The following is a 20,475-nucleotide window of genomic DNA, read 5'->3' as shown; positions in this document are numbered from 1 at the left end:
CATCACACAGATGTCGCAAAGCCAAGGCAACACCGCCTTTGACCCTAAACTGATGATGAGTTCATCCTCCGGTCAGCTGTCGGCTAGAGTTGTGACTTTCAAATCAATTTTGCGGCATCCACAAAACAGGATGATGACGTACATGAGAGATGTGGAACAATCAAATGCAAGGTTGGTTTTTGGGTTGGATGCTCAAATGAGAACAAGAGTTTACTTGTCCTTCGGTATTATCTGGGCCTCACGCCAGATTATCCAAACCTACGCAGTGGCACTTTATGGTTTCGTAAATGAGGCCTCGGACACAATAACAGATGACCAAACATTGCTCTAAGATGCTGGGTGGGTTCATTAATGCTCAATGCTTTAATCTGCTGAACCCTGTTTCGGAAACAAGTGTTATTGTGCTGTTGGCACCCCAATCATGCCTTGTCACAATACAGCAAATTATGACATGATGAGCCCAAACAAAAACAAACATAGAGAAAGGATACTGTGGATACTAAAGATGCACACATATACATGCACACTTGTGTTTATGTTTATGTAAAGCAAAGATATTTGGCCTAAGAGGTGAAACAATTAAAGACTGAACGATTGTAGCCTGTCAATACACTCTGGAAGCTGTGTTTGGGCAAATAAAATGATTTGGGGGTCAAGGATGGATTCCAAAAGCCCCTTTTCAGATATTGAGCAACTGGGGGCATCTAACCATTTCTAAACGTATATATAGAAGATTCTCCTTGACAACTTCCAATTGGCTCATTAACTGTGTTTTTGGTTTATTAAACTGATTTTATCTTCTTTGTACATCAGCAATGATCAGCGCTAACTTGACTGTCCAACAGTTGCGTAACGTCTTCCATGATTGTGGAGGGAGGCTTTCGAAGTTTTAAAAAATAACCCCAAGTGATGTCATTAAGGGAGACCGTTCTCCCAAATAAAACAGGGTTTGTTGTTATTTCAAAATGCCCTGAAATGACATATATATTTACCTCAAAGGGCCGCAGTAATTATGAGTCATGGATGGCTGGTGGAGGTCAACAAAACGTCAGATTTTAACATGGGGGATTGTCGTTCATTTCCATTTCCAACTGTGAGTCAGCGCTATTGTAACCTTACCTTAACCACATGGTAATTATTATAACCATGACAACGGAAGTCATTTTAACACAAATCACAATGAATCAGCTTGAGCTTGACTCTTGAAATGTTTTACAGAAAGCCTGAGTTACGAACTGAATTTGTGCTGTTTGAGGGGTTCAAAGGGGGGGGGGGGGGGTATCAATTTTGACTTTTCTTTTCTTTTTTCTCTTGCAATTCCTCCAAGTTCATGGAGTACCACTTTAACAGTACTAACAAGGAATGTAAGACTCATGTTTCATTTTTATACATCTCCTAAAATGTGAAGAAAAGTGGGAATAGAAAATCAATACTAGGTGAATTGTGGGAGTAAACATTTGAGACTGGACTCAGATTAACGAAAGGCCCAACAGGGAGGGAATTAGACTTTGAATCCAGCACTTTCTATTCTTGGTATCCTACCTGAATCTTGCGTGACAACCTCGGATATTTATTGAGGATTTTGCTTTGGATAACTTAAAAAAAAAAAAAAAAATAGATCACAGTCTACTAGCTAAAGCCGCAGCCTCCAAATAAGGCACAGAGAGCAGAAAGGATTTAGATGGCTTATGTCATGGAGAAGATCGCTGCAAAGCTTCCAAAATAAAATCAAAATATTTATGGACAGATGGGCACCATTTGTTCAGGCCATGCCAGAAATGATGTGATTCTGGCTCGGGTGTGGTTTTTGTTTATGCCTTGCCATACTTCATTTCATTTGATTCTACTTAATCTCTTTCGTTTCTGATATGTTCCGTCATATACTGAACAAATGCAACAAAAACAGGGTTAAAAAAATACTAATCGGGAAAAACCTGCCCAGGAAAAAAGCTTGTCCACCTGTCATGGTTAAGTCTGTAGATGCTTACCTCTATTCATGTTAGGCAGTGCTTTCTTGACTTTGTGTCTGCAGTCAATGATGCTCCAATAAAGCCTGCCACTTTTATAAAGTCTTTTAATGTTGTTGACATTGAAACCGGTTATGTAGCAAGCGATAGAAATGACACAAAGCCTGATCTGCTAATGGTTTCAATGCACTTATCTGTTAAATCTGAAAAAGAAACAGTCTGATGCTTTGACTGAGACACTGAAATCAACCCCCAGACCAAAAAGGTTTGAAGTATTGACTGTTATGCAGCAGCAGAAAGCCACTGAGACGGACATATCAAAAGGCAGCTCTGCCCTTCTGATATTCTCCAGCAGCAGCAGCGAGTAGCATTTGGTTTCCACAGTTCTCGAGTCTCCTGTGACTGTAAATCATTCGTATGGGAGCCAGATGTCTTGCGCTGTTGTGGTGTTTGACAACTGTTTCCAATTTCGCAAGCTACAAAGAAGGGTGGATCAGGATCACAAGAAACCCACAAGAATCGCTGTTGAGGATTTATAATCCCGAGCAGAGGACAGAAATAGACAATAAACACTTTTAATTTCTGACTGTGGCTCATATCATACAGACAAGTGAATGAAATGCTCATCCGCTCAAATGGTTTTCATAACTTCAGAGCCAATTATAGTTGGTTAGCTAAGAAAAACATTCCAGCTGCAGCCAAAAACCAGAATTTATCCAGTGATCTGCCTCGTTTCCCACTCAGTTTATCTACAGCATGTGGGGAAAACAGCTATGCTTCTGTGTGTTAACGCTGGGTATTCTGACGCATAGCTTGGAACATTAATCATATTGCTTGTCAGAAACTGTATTGCGAAGGAAGATGTCACCCTTGGGCACCGGAATCTTTCCTCTCATGTGTGAATGGGACCGAAAATAAATTGAACATTTTGTACACATTAGTCTTCCTTTGGACCTCTATTCCAGAGCAGCTATGGAAATAGGGATTATTTAGTGGAATATGAGGACTCATGTGGCTGACTCAACTAGAATCCCCCTGAGCAAAAAGTAGTGAATACTGCGTTTCTATTCTGGGATATCACACAAAATGCAGATGTGCTCTCTGGAGTTTCAAATGGCTCCTTGCCTAAGTGGCATTGGGACATCATGCCAGGGTGCTGAGCAAAACTTTTTAGCATAGTTAAAATAATACTAAAATGAGCTGGTTCACGTTGAAGGTCAGTCCTGAACCACGGTCAGGAGGTCGGCTACACAGCATGTTGCCGTCCTCTCAACCGCTGAACTGCTGACAGACGTTTTCATTATGCAGTTTAGGATGCACAGTAGTCAGTAGTCGATTTGGGCATGCTTAGCCAGCAGTTAATGCCCAAAAATAATAATTATTTTGTTGAAGGTTACGTGTTTTTAGTGATATTTTTGGTGAAGCTGAGGTTCCCCTAGCCACTTAATGGCACTGCCTATGATGTCATTCTATTAGGCAATTTGGATGGAAGTGCTGGCCAAATGGTATGTGAGGTCATTAACTTCCTGAGTCTAGAGAGATGAGATCTGTCCCAATAGCACAGTTGTGGTATTTGACAGTAGTCAAGTGCCAATGTGTGTGATGTATTTCCAGTAATTGCCATTAGTGTCCAAGTGCTTGTTAAGAATGCAAGCATATGGTTTATCAGCCCACACTGGGACACATTTGGTTAATAAGGTCACCCTGTCGCTCACGCAAGTGCTTCAGTCAGGCTCTGATGCTTTTTTGGTTGGATTTTATTTTTCTCATAAAGCACAAATAAGCAGAGTCAACAACACAGCAATATAAGTACAATCAGATCAGAGAGTTAAGGCACCTTCAGGGGATGAAGCTGTAATAGCATTATTAAAGTCTGGAGCTCTCCAGAAACACACAGGCCTTAAGAAAGGCACAACATGACATCACTTTAAAAGGTTTCTGAGAGACTGGAAGGAATCTATTTTATGTTGGTCTGTCAGTTGGTTGGTCGGTCCACCAATATGGTCAATACTGATATATTTCAACATCTATTGGATATGTATTTTGTCCAAAGAATGAATCCTACTGCCTTACCTCTCATGACATCTTCAGGTTGATATTTGTGGTTTTGAGTGAAATATCTCAACAATTATTGGAGGGATCGCCATGTTATTTGGTAAACATTCACGTCCCCCATAGTAAGAGGTATATTCACTTTGGTAATCCACTGATCCTTAAACTGGAAGCATCATGAGGTCTAAATTGCATTTTTGACCAATCCTTTGGTTTATGACCAAATACCTATAAAACTAACAACATTCCCACCAGCCTTAAATGTTCTTTGTCTTTGTACACTACTGTACAATATCAGTATGTCAGGTACAATTTATGTTTCAGTTCAACTGTACAATATCAATATCACACTCAGGTATATTATCATTCTGAATGTGCAATAGCAATATTCCTCTTGTTTACACTGTTCCTATTTTTACATTTCCTCTGTTTTTATATTTTTATATTGTCCCCTATTGTTCATATTGCTTGTTTACTTATTATTTGTTTTTTTATTGATGCTCTTTCTATTTTTGCTATCCACTGCTGTAACACCGTAAATCTCCCTATCGTGGGAGTAATAAAGGATTATGTTGTCTTGTTTTTGTAAATGTTAGTATGTTGAATTGATGATGAAAATGGTAAACATTATAGTTCACATCAGCATGTTGTCATTGTGACCCAATCAGCATGTAAGAGAGCTGATAGCATGGCTTTAACCCTAACTCTAACCCCTGACCTTAACTCATATATGAAACAATGCCTTTCAACATTTTGAGTCACAATAAGTCTTTTTTAGGGAAGTCTGGGAAGTCTGGGCTTCCCTGCTTAGGCTGTTGCCCCCACGACCTGACCCCGGATAAGCGGAAGAGGACAGTAACGGTAACGGTAAGTCTTTTTAGCTTTGGAATATACTGGCCAGTGACAAAAATGTTTTTTTTGTATAGATGTGGTCAGTGTATAAATCAGGAGGAATTACTCCACCTCACTCCAAGCCCAAATAAGCCTCAACTTCTTTGTTGGTTTTTTGTCATAAAACCACAAATAAATACGTCACTGCCGCAGTAGAATCAGGGACACACTTTATTCTGAATACTACTTCAAAGAAAAAGAAAAAGAGGCACTATTTTTACCACTGTCTTGATTACATCATCATAATCTTTTTAATGGTGTACTAAGTCATTTTTTTGGAATTTGTCAATCGATTGTGACTCATAGATTTATTACTTCCCCAGATATTAGGGTAAGTGTACATCACGTGTGAGTTAAGTGTAACATGTGTTGGCTTTTTTTTGGAAGTGGTAACACACTACTTGGCAGTACATGAACACGCACTTGAGAGCTCAACACCCTGAATGTGGCTTTTGGGAAAGTCCCATGTGGTCAAATACACGTACACTCCCTGACAGTAGAATTACTTTGTTCACACTTGAAGATGTGTATCCAGGATGCACTGAAGTAAAGCACAAAAGAGCAAAGCCAAAGGAGACAAAGGGTTGACAGGAAGTGTCTACATTAGTGGGCCATTAGAGGCAGTTGGTGGTAATTATGTGTGGGTCTTGGGTAGCGTGGATGACGAACAAACAATATGCCTTCAAGTCCATCATCACACTCATACTGCTGGGTGCTTTGACTAGCCTGCTGACCAAGTGAGCTGGTGACCTGCTGACTTGAGACTGGCTTACTGACGCACTGCGTGAATAACCTGAATGTAAAAGAAGGCCAGAGAGACTAGCAATTTGCCTGCTGATGGACAAATTGTCCAACGCCCAGGTAATGAGCATGGTCATTAAAGAGCATGTCTAATAGCTGTAGAGCATATTCCATAACCTTTAATAGGTTATGGCTTCCATTTCTGAAAACTAAAGAAAAAGTAGGTTAGATAAGAAAACAAGTTCAAACTGACTTACAAAGACATCTTGTCAGCTGCTTAATCCATTCAATGCCTTTGGGAATGTTGTGTTCCTGCCTGTATGTGTAAGGCTTGCAACCAAAATTATTAATGCAACATTTAAAGGACTCTATAATTTAGGCCGAGGGGGAGTGTTTGCATCTTTTGAAAAAGGGTTGAACACCCACTGGCCTATTGAGGCATTTCACTGAGCCCATGAATACAACTTATCGCAGTAAAACAGTAACAGCAGTTAGAATGGAATGATACATTAACATATATAAAGAAAAGCTGGGAAACTGGAGGAAATTAATTTCAAAATGCTGAGCTGTAGGCCAAATAATGGATTTCAGATTACATCGCAATTTTTGAGGCCAAAAATGTGCTGCTTTACAAAGTTGAACTTGTATTTTCATGCCATGACATCAAACGTAGGCTTCTACTACATGCTTTCATGTCGGTTTCTGAAATGCTGATTTTATGAGCTTTTTACAGATAAATATTTAATTCAATGTGATCTGTCAGCATTATTAAAAAGACAAGTGGAGGAAAAAATACTCTATCAGATTGCCACAAAATGCTTTTTACAACTTTTTTCACTTTAAAGCAGGATTCCATGACACAGTGGGTGAGACCACAACCAATGCTCCTATTACACTTTAATGTTTTTCTCCATTGCCTGAGGGAATGCCCTGCAGTCAACTCCCTTTATATTTTGGTGGGTTTCTGTGTGTTTGTATGTATTGTACATCCAGTCTGTAATAATAATAAAAGAGAAAAATTATTTATATTTAACTTCTCAATTTCTTACCACATGTGTCATTTGTTTGGTTAGTCAGTATAACATCTACAGTATATTTATAGCATTGCTTCCACATACAGTCTTGGATTTGTTTGTATTTATCATTGTTTTCTTACACTTAAATCTGCATTCTGGTTTAATAAAGACAGACAATTATTGTTTAAGTTCAATCAAGTCAGCTTTTCGAGTTATACATTAGTTTGCCTTGTTACATGCTATGTCCTTTATGCTTCAACAGGCACCAAGCCACTTCTGACTTTTGAGCTCTCAATGACATCACGTGATGTCATGATGCCATGAGTTAGACCATATATGGGGAGGATTTATTGTATTTAGTTCAATGTTTGGCTTAGTATTCCTGTGATTTGCACTTATGGTTGGGATTATGTACTTATGGTGGGGACTATGTATGTGTGTTAACTGATACAAGTGACAGTGTCATATACCAATTTTTTGGTAAATATGGTATATATATATATATATATATATATATATATATATATGTGTGTGTGTGTGTGTGTGTGTGTGTGTATATATATATATATATATATATATATATATATAGATAGATATATTTATATTGTTGGAGGGTCTATTTACTGTATAGGAGAGTTATTGGTTTGAGTGGAGAGCAGAAACAAAAGTCTGTGCAGCTGTGTGTATGTGATCACGTCTAAGTTTGGTATATTTTCCTCAGTTAAGTCAGTAAAGATTTTTTGGTTCTGCTGGTCTGAATAAATCACCTTTTTTAGTCACTGAACAAGTCTATGAGTCTATCTCCCATCTCCTTCTTTGATACTCTGGCTGAACTTCCTCACACACTTTGATAAATGTCAATTCTGATATGTAAAATCAGTGCACTTCTTTACTCTCACTGTATTGGAGCTCATTGGAATCATTTTATGTAAAGCAGCACTGAATAAATGTGAGAATACATTTTTAATGACAGGGATTAATTTTTTACATTTGATTTATGGTGGACACGTCATGACCAACACCTGAACCCATTAGTCATACAATATTACACCAGGCTACAAACTGCACAACCCCTTCATACACTGTTTCAAGTCTGGATCGCTTTGTTCCAATATTTATTTATTATCCACAACCATGACAGGCTTTTTTAGGGCCTGCCTGGCAGACAGCTGAACTGAAAGCTAATGTGACCGTACCTTCACCCCATGAATATCGGACAGTCGTTTCAGTCTTTGTTCAGCATTGCAGAGGGGGAATTAGTATGGTCGGTGGGTCAGGATGCATCAATTTCTGCATGAACCGTGAACTGTTGATGACATTTGCACAGCTCGTCTGCTGTGAGTTTTGATAGTAGTAGTAGTTGAATAAGTTGGGTTAGTTTTACTTATTATCATGGTATGAATTTTGATTTCCATACTCCATATGCAACTGGCACGTCATGTGGAGAGGCCGACTGATTCGTATCTGCTTTGCACGTGAGGAGATTAGAACAATGTGAGCGCAGACACGAAAGAGGTACAATACAGTGCATGTACTGTAAATGTGCTTCAAGGGTGTGAACATTATTTGGGGTGTGTGAGACACGTTGGGTAACAAATCGCATTGATACTCGCAAATGTCACGATACATCATGCCGTGTCACATCAGATCAGAGGGTCAGGTTAAGTGCGTCTATCTGTGACTGTGACTTTTAACTGGGATAAAGCACCATGGCAACTGACCAATCAATCAATGGAAAAAAAGAGTCATCATTCCCACATCTGACATGGGCCAAAGTCCTGAGTTTACAATAAATTGACAATAAGAATAGAGTCTAGTTTTAAAACAAACAGAGTGATTGTTTATCCCACTTAACAAACACTGTTGATTTTAGCTGCATTTTAATTATGCAAACTTGATTTTATCCCTAGTGTGTTACAACAATGTGGATGATTTTACACTCTGACCCCATGACTGCAGCTCAGAATAACATAAGACCACTGTGATGATAACTGGAAATAAAAATGAAAGCTTGTCTTTTATTAGACAAATGATCCACATGCTGTTAATTGGCTCCCATGATTATAAATGCAACATTTGGGTCAGATAAAACCTCATCAGTCATTAACTACTACTTTTCTATTCTTTGCTTCAATAGCAGAAACAGTGTGACAGCAAACAGCAAGAATACTCACTCTTTACTTCAGAAATACTCTTAGGGACTAGTATTTAAAGCATACGCCTACTTTCAATATTTGGAAATTATTACTAGTTGTATGATTACAGGCTGTGGTTTCTATTCAGTTGTCTAAATATGATGTTTGGTCCATTAAACACAAGTTTTACACAGATATGTGTTATCACTAGGTCTGTCATGGTAGCTACTTTTGTTGGACGATATACTGTGTCAGAAATAATCTCGATAAACAATATAATTGTCATTTGAAGATTATTTTATACCTCTGATATAATGATAATATAATAGCATAATAATGCAAGGGGGGGCGTGGGGGTGGGATTGGAGAGTGGGCGCTGCGCTTCTGTAAAAGCACATAGCTAGTTGATGACAAGTTTACTGTGATACTGGTTATCCAATGTTAGGCTCAGTGAAGCCAGCTCACACACAGAGAACCACACTAAGCTGAACCTGCTTTGTAATTCAGGCCCCTGAATATTTCAAAACAGCAGTGTCATCATACTGCAAAAACACGTAGGCATGAGCAAGTTATTTATGCTGTGAAAGATAAACTGACAAGATTTATCAAAACTTTGGAAATGCTCACAAAGCTCCTGTCAAAGCATCTCAGTATCTAATTAAAAAAAGATATATCTAAGAATATCTAAGAGGTTTTTTGTTGTTGCAAAAAGCCAGAAGGCTTGTCCTGTCTGCTGGCTCAGAGGAACACCACTCTTGCTTTTTTTGTTTTTTTATCCTACCTTGCTGCTGCATGTTCTGCTCTCCAGGCGGGACATAATTATCTCACTGACTCATAAAATGCTGATTTCACTGAAGTTTCTGCCTGATTCTTACAGCAGACTGTGGGGCTGATGTGCTGCATCATACGACACAGGAAGTCATTTTAAATGTGGATGTCTACTGATGTGTGTGTGTGTCTGTATTATCATTTTGTGATGAATGCACAAAGAATGGATTGCGGGCACTGATTGCACCATGAATTGTGCATAGGGGATAGAAAAACTACCATACAATGCCTCACAAGCCTCACAAGCCTCTCAAACAGGCAGAGATCCTACTGAAGAACAGCCTTGAAACAGCACTGAGGAAATGTGCTTCAGTTAGCACCAACTCTCTGAAGATGCTAATAATTTCACTCCAACTACATGTGGCTATAGCACTGGTCTTTGTAAATTAGGCTGTTTTTGCTATGAGGCCCGTTTGCATTGAAAGGGGTAAAATTTTGCACTACATATATGCATACGACCTAATTTACATACGGCCAAATAGCCAAGGGGCACAGAGATGCTATTTGCTTGGCAGTGCAGTCAGGGGTGCATTTCACACTTTGCTGGGACTTTCTGAATTACACAGTCTCTTTTTGTCTTGTTTGTGCAGGTCCAAGCTTTTTACCTTTTCTATATAGTAAACAAGTGACTTAAATTAGTACAGTACAGTAGCAGCAGGTGAATCTCACTAGCAGAGCATTTATCATTATCTGTGAATTTGTTCAGTTTGTCAGCTATGAAGATCAACAGAGAACCAACCTGGTGCTCCGAAGACAAAGGCCAGTTTTCTTCTTTGACCCAAGCATCAGATGACAGAGCCTTCGTTTGAATAGATGTTCAGTTCCTTTGCCAGTCTGGAAAATCTGGAACAAATATGACAAAAAGTAGTCTGTTTGGTAAACGGGGACAAATTAGTTCAAACTGAAAAAAAGGAAAAACCGAAAACAGAGGTTCCATTTATTTAATAAAAATACATAGAGATGTAGTATTGTCTTGTATGTTTTGTAATTTTCGTTTTTGCTTCCTTTTGTAAGAAGTCACAGGACTAATTAATAGATGGTAAATAGAGACCTTGTGTGTGTGTGTGTGTGTGTGTGTGTGTGTGTGTGTGTGGTCCGCCATAGGCTACTTAAGGTTAGGGTAAGGGTTATATAATGGTTATGGCTAGGTTAGGGTGAGTCTCCAGGAAATCAATGTATGTAAAGTCAAGTGTGTAAGAAAACAAATCAGACCTTGCTAGATAGGTTAGCTTCTGTTTAACTCTAATAATGAACACAAATAAAGTACAAATATATCGTTTAGATTCTTAGATTGAAGGTTTTTTAGGACATAAGTTGCAGTGACACTAGACAGACAGTGGGATGCCTCAAAACTAGGGCTGGTTATTGTTTAAAAAAATACGATACCAGTATCAATCCGAGTACCCTTAAATTGATACCGATACCAATTGAGTACTACATTCGATACCTATCATGTGAATAGCAACATTAAATTGCATTAATCGCCACCACTCATCCACATCCAAATGATTAGACTTTTACACAAATGCACTTTGAAAGTCTTCAAGTTATCAATATTTAAGTCTACTGCAGGTATCGTTTGACGGGAGACGTCTCAATACTACTTGGTATCGATTTATTTCGGAGGATACCTTGGAGGTATCAAGTGCAGATACTCAGCCCTGTTGAAAACCGACCTAAAGTCTTTAGAAAACTCCACAGAAGTTCTTCTCTCTAACCTCAAGCATGCACAGGCTACAAGATTGGAAAATACTGGCACATCACACACTACAAGATATTATTGTTGTGTGTGATGCCAGAGGGAGCAATGTACCACCTCATGTGATCTCTTGTGGTCTCATGGGGAAGCAGATGTAAACAAAATAAAGACTAACACAGTGCAAAAGCTATTCTCTTTGTCCGCACGGTCATGTCTAGGAAGACTTTATGTAGGCAATCATGTTGTTGCTGCATATCGACAGGCCTCCATCCATGTTGTTGTTTCTTCTTTGTTGCCATTTCAAATGTCTTCTCATTAACTTCTGTCTTATGTTGATATCAAACATGTTTGAAACTATTGGGATGTCCCTAATGAGTCTCCAAGCAGTACTGAAGGTTTAAGATTGGATCTGTGGACCACTCACCACTCACATCGGTACTGATGAAGGTCTGACCATATTTACCCTCTAATTGTTGGGCGGGCAGGGTGAATTGTGAATAAAGCGTCCCAAAACTCCTGTAGTCTGAGCTTATCTTCTGCATTATTTAACTCTTTGCTGTGACAAAAATGCACCAAACCTAACAGACCAAAGGGACCCCTAAACAAAAGGTATGTACCCAACTGTGGATTTCGTGTAGGGTTACACTGGTAGTGCTAGCTGCTGGTTATATTGGGCCAATTACACACTCTCATGTCATTGTTCTGAGGTTATCCGATAAGAAAGAAAACCAAGAAAAAATAACGTCAGCGCTGCTAATGTGAAACTGATGAAATCCACTAGACCCTGATCAGTGTAATTCCTCTCTGGTGGGGGCTTACTAGAGTAGAGGGGACACTACTAAATGTTTCCAGCGTTGTGGCTCCACGTCTGGAACATGACCTTTACAGCGCTCTGTCTCCATTACTTCTGTCTTCTTCTATCTTAACCACTCTCAAAACTCCCTGCACAGTTTCTTCCCCTCTCTCTCCCATCTTCATCATCGCTCTCAAATGTGGAGAACAGCAAGACGCCGGAGAAATACTACTTTCAAAACTCATTTCGTGAGCGCTACAGTACAAGATAGCTGAAATCCCAAGGTGAGGAGTAAAGGCCTCGACCTGTTTGCAAATGTTCATTCTGAGCAGGGAGTCTGTCCTTTTAGTGTAATCCTTGGACCACTTCCTGTTGTGGGTACTCCCTACAGCGGCCTTGATTTTCCTTTCTCTGTAGGACATATATATATGTGTGTGTGTGTGTGTGTGTGGATGTGTGTGTGTGTGCATGTGGATAAATGGATCTGTGTCTACTCTGGGAGAACGTCTGAGTATCCATGTGAGCGAGAATCCTCCCTGGAGGAGCGAGAGCTTGCTATAAAGTCTTTCTCTCATCCCACTAAGGCAGGGGCTTTTTGCTTTTCCTGTTATCCCCTAAAACAATACAAGCCCCTTGTGAGATGCTGGAGAAGGAGGGAGACGCACTGCGCAGCCGGAGATGGAGAGATGTAAAAACTGAGAGAGAGAGGACAGAAACCGCCGACAGAGAACACAGCAACATCAAACATACTGCCACTCGAGGCTGAGGTAGTCCCCACATGTGGGCCAATCAGATTCAGTTAAAGAATGGTGGGGTGTTAAAGTGAGATCCGTTTAATCAAAATCTGATCGACAACATCTGGGATGCGATGGTGACAAGTGGTTGAACAAATAAAGGATGTTACACCACCCCATGGGAAAATCATTGCAGTTTAGAAAGCATGGAAACACACTGTCGGGATACATCATTGCCTCGAGGTTTCAAATACTCTGATTAGGAGTGTGACACATGGACAAACAATTGTAAAGTTTAGCACCCCGTTGGCTCATCAGTGTTAGCACTGAAAACTCTGGAGTGCATTGGTTGGGTGATTTATTTCCCTGATTTGTGATGAGATAACAAGAGACTGTGTACGGAACAAACAAAACAGAATAAGGAACAAGTACAACAAAATACTGATGTTTGTGAGTGATGTTGCCTTGACTTCAGCAAAAGAGGAATAATAATTAACACAGAGGAAAAAGTGGAACAGACAACAAAATAAAGAAAACAAATAGAAGACTGCCCTGTCAAAAAGAGCAAGCTTATGAATATTTTTATTAACAATGTATAAAATAAACTACTGGCATATCCACAAATAATGATCACCTAACTGGAGTTTGGATTCTTTTGCCTTTGTGGCCCACAATGTTACTGTTTGGTTTAGTCTCATCCCAAATTAGCCAAATTGGCAAATAACTGGTGAACATAGTGAAGCATTTAGCAGCAAACTAGCCACATTCACTCATGATTTGGTGTACACCAAAACAGAGCTTAAAAATTAAATATTGGACGTTATGTAGACAGACAATAAATGCATATGTAAGCAACTGTTGGCTAAAACGTGAGCCAACTCAAGACTGTTGTACACCTGCCAAGTAGCTAAAAAATTACTTCTTGCTATTTTCATTAGATGAGGTATTACTCTGAATGGATACAACAAAACCAACATGAGTACACATATTATCTCTATGCTGACAGCTAGACCTGATGCTAATACCAGGTTTCATGTTTTCCAAGACGAATTCCAATGGTCTCTGCTTTGTTCCATTCCTTAATACCTTTAAGTCTTTGGCCAGTTTTCAAGACAACAGCCTTTGTTTAAATCCTCATTCAATTTTGCCTTTATCCTGCATTAATGATGTACACATTGTCGTATAAAGGCCCTCTTCATTCATCTAAACGTATCCAGCATTCACATCGAATCAAATACACTTTTCAGCTAAAGCCTGAACCAACCAAACAGCTATAAGCTTCTGTTCATGCCGATCCAATTCCTGACAATCAATATCATTACCAAAATGATGCCTTATAATTAATTTAAATGAAGAAAACATGAAAGTAAAATAGGGGGGAAAAAAGAAGGCTAAGGATGTACAGCCACATTAGCAGCTTTGTGAGGTATAGCAGTGCATTTAGCTAAATGCTTACAGTGACAATGCTAACATGCTCATGTTTAGGAGGTATAATGTTCATCCTCTTAGGAGCATGGATGTCTGTACAAAATCTCATTGCAATCCATCCCATGGCTGTTGTGAGATGGGCATGAATGGCCAACACTGCCATTGCTGTAGCCATACCACTAGCCCGTCTTATAAGAACAACACAGAAGTCCCATTCATAAAAGCATTTACATGTGAATTGTGTTTGCTTCTTCAACATCTGTGGAGGTTTTAATGACACCTAAGGACAGAACTTGGATATAAAAATCTTATCAGCACAAGTCTCTAGGGCAGGACAAACGATCCACCTCCTGTCTCAAAGACAAACTGTCCCATTTATTCCTTCAATATAGGACTGGCAGTTAAGCACTTCTTTTTTGTTGCAGTTCCTAGTAAAACCACTGAACCTTAATAATTAGGAACTATGTTTATAATAAGTTACTTTCCCAGCCCAGCTGTGGCATCCCCACACACATGCATCTGTTTTAAAACATTGCTAAACAACCGCTTCCACTAACTCTTTGCATACCTGACTGTTATTGCCCTTTGTCCTGCTCTGTCAGAACTCATGTTTTGGGCAACATATTCCTTTAACTCATTATGACCCAAGGCGCCCTTGAAAAAAGCATTCTAAAACTTAAGGTACTAATCGAAAACAACCTCCTAAAACCTGAGGTTAAGATCGGCTAAGAACGCCAATCACAATACATTTGATCAGTCACATCTTGAAAATGTTGCACCCGGTCTGAAAGGCATATGCGCAAATGTTGCATCCGGTCTTTCTGTGTTAAATGGAAACACAACATCTTCAAACATCAGGACCCAAAATGAACTAAGGCACAAGAGGTCTGGGGATTTCTGGTGATTCTCAACCCATTTAAGACCTTCTTTATAAGTCAGACGGAGGGAGAATTGGCCTTGCCTGACTGATAGATGTTTAATTTTCTGAACGTTTAGGTCTTGTGTTTCTTACTAATTGAATCAAGGAGGTTGTATTAAATAAAGATCTTGCAGTCTTAACAGAAAAGAACAGAACACAGTACAGAAGAGACGCCTCAAGGCCCTTTCATTATAGCCTTGTATGTGTCTGTTAGAGCCTGTATTATATTGTAGTCAGTCAGGCATTGTGCGCAGTATGTTCATCCAGCAGGTGGATGTACTTCTCTCTTTCCAACACTCCTCACAATCACTCTAGGCTCTGCAATGTTTATTTCTTTTCCATCTAACCAATTTCATCGGATTCTTTTCTGCCCTCCCGCTACAACTCAGATTTATTTTCACGAGCAGTTAATCTGTCAATCACTTTCCAGTTAATGGATTTTTCAGTCTTTAAAATGTCAGAGAACAGGGGGAAGAGGACAATTGTTATTTTCCACAGCTAAGGATGATGTCTTAATGTGTCTTGTTTTGTCCAACAAATGGTCTGAAACCCAGATATTCAGTTTAGAAGGATATAAAAACAAAGAAAAACAGCAAATACATTGAGCAATTCCTCTCCATACATGATGTTCCATTATTATTTCAGCTCAATTCAACAAGGTTTGTGGGAAAAGTAAGACTAGCCAAAGTAGTTACACATCAACATTTATAACTAAGATAACTTGATTGATTATCTCTAATCATTTGCTCTGAAGGTCCTAATCTATTGTACACCAACAGGCGCCACTGTGCTAAAAGGAGAGTGTGAGTGATGTCAATCAATGACAGACTGTACATGCATGTCCACAAAGCCCTGAGAAGATCTCTAATCAGTCAATATAAGTGAAATCACATGTGTGGGTGTGCTGTAGTTATGCAGCGACTTTAATGACATCACCATTGAACAAAATGATTGAGAGTGAAATGGTACAAATAGCAAAAAAAAAACTTGAAACATATGGTTTATAGTTCATAAAATCTTACACAACCTTTGTTATTCAGGCAACAGTAAACACAACGTGAACAGCAGTCTCCTGTTAAGTCAACTATTTATAAGTCTGCTGTCCTCTATCTATCAAGCCATCCAACCAAAATAAATAAAATAGTTTTGACAGTCGATTAAGCAAATAAGATCTTTATCAAGCTAAAGTGCCAAACATATAGTGTTTCCAGCCACTCAAACATGAAGATTTGCTCATTTACCCAGTTTTGTATGATTGTAAACTGAAGAAAATCTGAGTTTTTGGACATTTGAGACATGTCACTATAGCTTGGATGGTCATTTGCCACTATATTTTTATTGTTTTTGGACACCAAATGTGGACAAATGCTATCCAACATGTTAACTTCTTCAAAAGCTCAGTTATCCTTGATGAATCCATCCTTCGCCTACTGTGCAAAAGGTTAACAGCTGGATAACTGTGTAGGTTACATGTGTTAAATTAAAGTACAAACTCAATATTTTCCTAAATTGGCTGGACAGATCACACTTCCTTTTGGTCTACACCTCTGTGACATGAGCAAGCTGTGGGACCTCAGGGGACTGGGGCAGTGGCTGCCTCCACAGCCCTGTTATGTAACTGATTTCTCTCAGAATGAAGCAGGCAGCGGGGAGGAGAGGCTGCTTTTCCTTTCCTGTTTTCCCTTCCCCTTCCCCCTCCTCATCCACCACTCGCTATACCTTAAGCCTTAACCTCAGAAAATCAGGACACTGCCTTGCAGCAACAAGCCATGGGAACAGAGGGGGGGTGTGTGTGTGTGTTGGGGATAGACGTCAAAAGAGGTCATGTCTGGCGACTGGCACACAAAGCACAGATTATTGCTTTGTATGTATACAAACATAAACACAGAGATTATTAATGACATTCATTCATTGACTTGTGATCCATTCCTGTAGCATTTTCATTGTGATTTCTATAACAGAAGTAAGATTTGAAATAATAAAAAGCAAAACAGATATTAATTGACAATTGCAATTGTATCATGGCTCGTACAGCTGTTTTCAAAATTAAAAGACAAATGTCCTATCTTCCAAGAAAACAAGCCTTAAGACTCTTAAAAACCAATAAATGTTTGAAAAGGTTGCTGAAAAATAATAGAAAGCACTGAATGAATGATAACTAGGTTACTAGGGGAAACTCCTGTGTAGTTCTTCCTGTGTAAGGCCTGGCTTCTACACTCTGGGGAAATCTTATTTTTGCCTTCACATTCATTCAAGTTTCAACCCCCTAAAGTTTAGCGACTCATACTAGCATGCTCATTCTCTCGGGGTGTTTTCCGTTTTGAAAATGTCAAACGCATGTTGGGTTTCCTCGACTAGTTTTAAAGATTTCAGTCAAAAAGACAGATGACGAACCAGAAATGTCAAAAATGTCCTGTCACTTCCAGCTGGTGAGCAGTGTGAAGCCATGCATGTTGCATGCTGCGGGGCAGAGGAACCTTTAGCATTACCGTGTTGTGTCGACATTTTTGCGTGAACGTTCAAAGATTGCCATCCATCCCTCCTGGATACCTGCGGTAGCAACTCTAACCCTGGATGTCTTAAACTAGAGCTCCTGGCTCAGTATAAGCCACAAAATCACATCCAATCAGGTCCACAAATGAAACCGCAACAATGCTTCCCTCATCCTGGAAGAAAAGCAATCACCCACACACGCACAAACACAATGCAGAGATATCATGTATAACTCAACACATGATCTCACACATATCTACACCACGCCTCTGCCTGCAGGAGCTACTATAGCAAGAAAGCCACATTTTATATTTCATGCTCTGTAACACATGCATGATTCATATCGAGTCTACAGGCTTCAGGACCATTTCAAGCATTCTTTCACTCACTTTGCACACAAAGACCTACTTGGATATGTCACAGCAAAGGAATGTGGAAAGGGGCTCTGGTAGTAAATGGGCATGGTGACTCAATGGTTAGTACTGTGGCCTTACACTAAGAAGGTCCTGGGTTCAAACCCCGACTGTCCCAGGTCCTATCTGTGGAGAGTTTGCATGTTCTCCACATGTTTTTGTTCTCTTGTGAGGAAGCTGGATTCGCAAGATCTCGTCAAAATACTGGCTTCGAGTTAAGCGCTTGTGTCTGAACCACCAGTGGTTCAAACCAATCAGCATCACTAATCCAGCTGCCTCACAAGGTAAAATGATGATAGACAGTTGGTTCATCCAATCACCTGCCAAGTATGTTTTGATCGTGCCTGCCCTTTTCCCATGGACAACTTGTCAGATGGTTCTGTATAACAAACCATCTGGAGTTAAGCGTTTGTGTGGGTTACTGCCGGGTGCTCCAGTTTCCTCCCACCATCAAAGACATGTATGTTAGGGTTAATACTCCAGACAACTGGCACTGGCAAAAAGGACTGGCTTGATCCCTAGGTGCCCACTGCGGCTGCCCACTGCCCCTAGTGTATAGGATAGGTCAAATCAAATGCAGAAGATACATTTTATTCCAATGTGTGGGAGTGCTGAGAAATAATAACATCTGCATCTAAAATCTTGCATAAAGTTTTTTTTATATATATATATGTGTGTGTGTGTGTGTGTGTGTGTGTATGTTTATTCATGTTACCTCGTTGGTGTCATTCTCACATGTCCATGCTGTACAGTCATGTAGGGCAGAGGAAGTTAACAGGTTTCTTATTGTAATTATTACTTCCAACATTAACCGTGTACTTTGGATCCCTACCTGACCCAGGTCGCTCTGCATAAAGTAAAGGCCACATAGGCAGCACATGGCATGCAGGTTAAAGTGACATTTCTCAAATGCCACCCTGAGGTAGTTAGAGAGGCAATGTTAGAGAGCTCTGGCCGGTCTTCTATGCATGGACCTATAGGTAGATTACTGTAAACAGGTCGGCGCAGCGCCGGGTTGACGTGAGGACAGCACTCACCTTGCACCGCCGTCCCTGTGCAGCAGCCTTCACTGTATTTCGCTTTATCTGACACACTCACCACGCTCGACTTCAGCTAGAAAAGCAACTCCTGTACCGTCAACAAAAAGCCCCGTAAACAAGTAACAGCGGGGTTAACACGTGAAGATGTAAAAAGGGAGCACAAACATGTAGAAATTAAAGCGAGTCAAGCTACTTTACCGTGTCAAACGGCGCAAAGCCTCTCCGGGTAGCCCCCCTCTTTCAATCCGCTATTAGGTGTGTGAAGACTGGAGCGCCGTGTCTGCCCGGGACTGCCAAAGCCATGGCCACGGTCTGCAGGGGGACTCTACAGCGTCTATTAGCTTTCTGTGCTCGGTCCTCCCCCCCTGCCTGTACAGTACGGGTGAATGCGGGTCAGGAGGAGGAGCGGAGCTGCCGCCGCTGGGGATGATTCATCACCAGGCTCCGTACCGCCCTCTACGGGTGGGAGAGGAGAACTGCCGGGAGGGTTACATAATCCCTGGAGTTTGTAGGATTAAAGGGGAATGTCACCCGTTTTCATTCAGTAACCCCCTCCCAAAGCAAAATGACAGCTAGTAGGTGTAGCCTATATTTTGGTGGAATAAAGGTATTGGACAGTAACCAATTGTAATATAAGTAGGCTAAATTTTGTACATTCCAAAATGTCTAAAAGTAGAAATATAGACCTACTTTTACTCACTAGCCTATCTGACAGCTGTAGATAGTAGGTTAATTTAGAGACAAAAGGGGGAAAATGTAATTGTTATACATTTACATCAGTGTAGTACAACATTAAAATATTGCTTAATCAATAATGATCATCCAGTAGTAATGTACATTGACTGTAATAATACTCTTAAAGAGAACATTCCTCATATGGAGTACATACTTTATTTTAAATACATTTTTCTGAGAATATTTTTTACAATATCAATCCATCTATCCATTTGTCCATCCAGCCATTTGTCCATCCAATTATTTGCATCAGACAAGGTAAGGAAACTCAGACATCCTTTACCTCAAAAACACCTTCCAACTCCTCCTGGGGGATCCCAAGGTGTTTCCAGGCCAGGAGAGATATGTAGTACCGCCAGCTATTGTGGGTCTTCCCCTGGGGTCTCCTACCAGCTGGATGTGCCTGGAACACTTTCAGAGGGAGGCTTTCATTTTATTATAGTTTTTTACTATCAAAAAGAGGGAAAAGAAATGTATTTGGGAAATATTCAAATTCTTCCATTTCTCTCTCAGCAGCTGGAGGGCATTATGTGTTAACAATACACGTATGAATTAATGCTGGTTGGGCCATCATTAATACAAAAATATTTA

General features: G+C 39.9%; 1 long non-coding RNA gene across 1 annotated transcript in view; it reads right to left on the bottom strand.

Moving 5' to 3' along the window:
* LOC128379115 (uncharacterized) overlaps positions 1–19,483 on the bottom strand; it is a 41,756-nt gene extending 22,273 nt beyond the window's left edge. Inside the window, exons 1-2 of the long non-coding RNA XR_008323385.1 lie at positions 19,348–19,483; positions 10,370–10,473 (exon numbers count right to left, since the gene is read on the bottom strand). This is a non-coding gene — a long non-coding RNA (uncharacterized LOC128379115). The remainder of the gene's footprint in view (positions 1–10,369; positions 10,474–19,347) is intronic.
* Positions 19,484–20,475: the final 992 nt, after the last annotated feature.

The sequence above is a fragment of the Scomber japonicus genome, chromosome 18, assembly GCF_027409825.1.
Source record: "Scomber japonicus isolate fScoJap1 chromosome 18, fScoJap1.pri, whole genome shotgun sequence".
NCBI classification, from domain to species: Eukaryota; Metazoa; Chordata; class Actinopteri; order Scombriformes; family Scombridae; genus Scomber; species Scomber japonicus.
Note: the sequence above shows the minus strand (reverse complement) of the source record. Positions and strands in the feature narration are given on the sequence as shown.